Source organism: Quercus lobata, chromosome 1 (genome assembly GCF_001633185.2).
Source record: "Quercus lobata isolate SW786 chromosome 1, ValleyOak3.0 Primary Assembly, whole genome shotgun sequence".
In the NCBI taxonomy this organism is placed as follows: Eukaryota; Viridiplantae; Streptophyta; class Magnoliopsida; order Fagales; family Fagaceae; genus Quercus; species Quercus lobata.
In genome coordinates this window covers 48,110,788-48,115,630 of record NC_044904.1, presented here as the reverse complement: position 1 = coordinate 48,115,630, position 4,843 = coordinate 48,110,788, and positions in this window count along the sequence as shown.

Below are 4,843 nucleotides of genomic sequence, written 5' to 3'. Positions count from 1 at the left end.
AAAGCTGTTATCCAACCGGTAAAACTGTGTCTGGTTTTGTAAATTGTGTGGTCTGACCTCGGTTCAAGCGGTTGGTTGCAAATTTTGAATTTTCGATTTTGTTAGTTTAAAAAACCGGATTGATGATCAGTTTCGGTTAATCTGGTTCGACCATACGGTCCGGTTCGAATTTCAAAACCATGCTCCGGACACATGCTTTGGTAGTAGATTAGTCCTTCCACGGAGGGCGTTAATATATGATTCTTAGACCTAATCTAGGTGAGGACTCCATTTTTTCTTTGCCATGGTTCACCCTAGGCCAAGTTGTACCCCTCACACATCACGAGTACTTACGTTCACAATGGCCATTATGTTGGGGAAAGAGAGTTTGATTCTAATGTGTTCTATTTCTTAATCCTAATAAAAGCTTGTTCAATAATTGTTTGCACACATTTCACTTGGTTCTTTTGTCCCTTTGCATGGTTAATGACGAGTGGGAAGGTGAAGGCTCCATTCAAGCCAAAATCTTCTGAAGTTCATCCTGCCAACTCACAATCTGCACTATCATCTATAATGGGCTTTGAGTACATTAACGGTTTGTCACCAATCCATTATGGTCTATTTAGGCCCAAGGTTGGAATTATGGCTCACCTAGTTGTGAGTAACCTATTGATCTATCTCTTTAGATTTAAGGAGCTTACCCACACTTAGAATGATCCAAGATCCTATCAAAAGAGGTTACCTTTATGTCTCTTGTTTGTTTAACCATATATCTTGTGTTTATCTAATTCTAAAGGACAAATAAAAGATGTAAAAATTTGAAAGGATAGCCAAAAAGTTATGGCATGCCCTAAGACATTGGGAAGAAAAGAAAAGAAGTTCTCACATATAGGAAGCTTATCCCAAAGTTCAAAGGTATTATAGGACCATAGTCTAGTTGTTATCATAAAGCCCAAATCAAAAGGCCTCTTGAAAAGGAGAACTTTTGGCCTAAGGTAACAAATATGCTATGGACATAGCATTCAACATCCTGTAAAGTTAATATGAAACTCGCTAATATTGGGCCTATTTGTTGTTTGCTAAGGCCCAAAATGATGAGAGATTCATGAGATTTGAGAGGAAGGCCACAATATATTCTAGCTAGAGGGCTACTTCAAAAAGAAAAGAGAAATGATAATGAAAGAAAACCCGATGATGCAAGTTGGGTAGCGGGTTAAGGAATAAAAACCCATATTACTCGACCTGACCAATATTTTCAAATTAAAAAAAGAAAAAGAAAAAAAGAAGGCAATTCAAGGAGAAGACTCAGGAACCCGTGAACTGTGAAGACTGAAGGGAGAAGATTGATTGGACTTAAAGGCTTAAAGCACTGAGTTTTTTTGGTTTTATACGCAAGGTCGCAAATCAAAAGCACTAGTTGCTAAGACTTTTACACACAAAGCCTAAGAGTGATTGGACTAAAGCCAGTAAAGCACTATATCTGCACAGTTACACTGGTAGGATGAACCATGGCCGTGCGATTTAAGTGTGATTAACGGTCTTGATCCTTCTGTCTGGTGGATCAAACCGTAGAAAATCAACAAAATTGTTCCTACACAGTTACACACAAAAGAAAATGAAAGAAAATCAACAAAATCTCTCTCTGAAGATTCAGAACAGCTAACCCTCAAATCATACTCAGTTTTCCACTTCCCCAAGCCATGGTCATGATAAATCCTTACTCCCTACTCCACTTAGCCGATTACCCTCCCTCAGCCTCAAGGCCCTCAACCCTCATCTCTTTCTCTCTTTTAAATCAATCTTAGAAGTTTGATTCTTCTCTCTGTTCTCTAGTCTCAAGGGCTGATTCAAATTCTCTCTTTTATTTTGAAACACTTCACTCCAAGTCTCCAATGAACCAAACACCAAACCTTGCTGGTTACTGCCGTGGCCACCTCACACCGCACCTGACACTGTTGCCGCCTCACACCACACTTGACTCCACCGCTTCACTTTCTTTCCACCATGGGTCTTCTCATTCTTTCAATCTCGGCTTCCTAGTCTCATATTAGGTAAATTTTCTTGCTTTTTCATCCTTCTTTTTCTGTAATTTGTGATATAGGTTTATCATCTATTCATCTTACAATAAAAGTGGGCTATAGTGACGAAATCTAGTGAGGATAAACAATTTCGTCACCAAATGATAACATTTAGTGAGGAAAAGAAGAATTCGTCACCAAATATTATTAAAATTTTAAAATTGGTGACGAAATCAATATTTCGTCACCAAAGATGTACCAATTGGTGACGAAATCAATATTTCATCATCAAAGACGTACCAATTGGTGACGAAATCAATATTTCGTCATCAAAGATATACAAATTGGTGATGAGATATTTATTTCGTCACTATAGGTCATGAAAAAAAGGCAAACCTAGGGTGACGAAATATTTGCGTCACCAAAGACTTACCAGAGGTGACGAAATTCTAAATTCGTCACCCAATATTAGGATGTAGGTGTTTTTGGTGACGAAATAAATTTTTGTCACCTATTGTTTAACCAAAGACTAATCGGAGGTGATGAAATTCCAAATTTATCACCCAATATCAAGATGGAGGTGTTTTTGGTGACAAAATAAGTGTTTGTCACCTATTGTTTACAAATAATTAAGGATGACCATGGGCAGGGTATACCCATAGATACCCGACCCAATTAATTTATCCATGAATATCCGATTACCTTACCTAATTAGTATCCATACCCAATTGTTACCAGGTCTGTTTATCCATAGATATCCATACCCTACCCAAAGCCGATTTTTATAAAATCACAAAATATGCTCAAAAACCACTAAAATGACCAATATATCCTCAGAATCTCTAAAATAAGCAAAATACCCATGAAACCTTTAAAATGACCAAAATACTCCTACAATCTCTAAAATCACCAATTATGCTAAAAAACCACTAAAATGACCAAAATATTCCAAAATCTATAAAATGAGCAAAATACCTATGAAATAACCTCAAAAATGACCAAAATACCCCAAAAATCACCAAATATGCCAAAAACCACTAAAAATTACCAAAATATCCCCTAAACCTAATAAATGACCAAAACCCCCAAATCCTAAAAAATGACCAAAGTACACACGAGACCTAAAAAATGACCAAAATACCCTCGAAACCTAAATTTGGCCAAAATACCCCCGAAACAAAAAAAAAAAAAAAAAAAAAAAAAACCAAAATAACCCCTAAACCTAAAAAATAACCGAAATACCTCTAAAACCTAAAAACTGACCGAAATAGCCTTGATGCTTGAAAATTACCAAAATACCCCTAATCCTAAAAAAAAACCAAAATACCCCCCAAAATCTAAAAAATGACTAAAATACCCCTAAAACCTATAAAATGACAAAATGGCCCTAAAACCTATATGATGATAAAAATACGCCTTAAACCTAAAAGATGATCGAAATACCCTCAAACCTAAAAATGACCAAAATACTCATTTTTATAATTTTGGGCTATTTTGGTCATTTTTTAGGTTTAGGGGTTATTTTATAAGTTTCAAGGGTATTATGGTCATTTTCTTAAGGTTTCGAGGGTATTTTCGGTTATTTTTTAGGTCTAGAGGGGTATTTTGGAAATATTCATATTTCGAGAGTATTTTGGTCATTTTTAGGTTTCATAGGTATTTTGGTAATTTTTAGGTTTGGAAAGTATTTTGGTCATTTCTTAGGTTTAGGACATATTTTTTTCATTTTTAAGTTTCAAGCGGTATTTTGGTCATTTTAAAGGTTTCGGGGGTATTTTGGTTATTTTTTAGGTTTAGGGGGTATTTTGGTATTTTTTTAAGTTTCCGGGGATATTTTGGTAATGTTTTAAGTTTTAGGGGTATTTTGGTAATTTTATGAATTTAGAGATATTTCAGTCATTTTTTAGGTTTAGGGTGCATTTCAGCAATTTTAGAGGATTTTAGGAGAATTTTGGTTATTTACAAGTTTTAGGGGCAATTTAGTAATTTTCATTATTGGGTAATTGGGTGTAACTTGAACTCAACCTTATATTTTTCAATTCAATGTGAATTTTTACAAATCTACCGTTAGATTACATTATCTTCATATATTTTTCATGCTTACAAAATTTCAAGGTAATCAAAGATTAATAGGCATGTGTTCAATCAATTGTTTAAATTCAAGTTTTAGTAATTAAAAATAACGCATAAAATATGAGTTTAAAGATCAAATAGTAAATTATATCCGATTGGCATGAAAATTAGCATGCATGTTAAGAATATACAGAACATGTAATTCAATGGTTGGATTTAAAAAATATGAATTCAATAATAAGTTATTGGGCGATATAACATTTTTTTTAGTTACATAAGGTGTAACTTGAACCCAACCCTATATTTATTAATTCAATGTGAATTTTGACAAATCTACCGTTAGATTACATTATCTTCATATATTTTTAATGATTACAAAATTTTAAGGTGACCAAAGATTAATAGTTATGTCATCAATTAATTGTTTAAATCCAAATTTTAGTAGTTTAAAATAACGCATAAAAGATGAATTTAAAGATCAAATAGTAAATTACATCCGATTGGCATAAAAATTGGCATGCATGTTAAGACCATATAGAAAATGTAATCCAACGGTTAGATTTTAAAAATATGAATTCAATTCCTCAAAAAAAAAAAATATATGAATTCAATAATAAGCTATTGGGTGGTGTAACATTTTTTTAAGTTATATCAGGTGTAACTTGAACCCAACCCAATATTTATTAATTCAATGTGAATTTTAACAAATCTACTGTTAGATTACATTTTCTTCATATTTTTTTCATGATTACAAAATTTTAAGGTGATCGAAG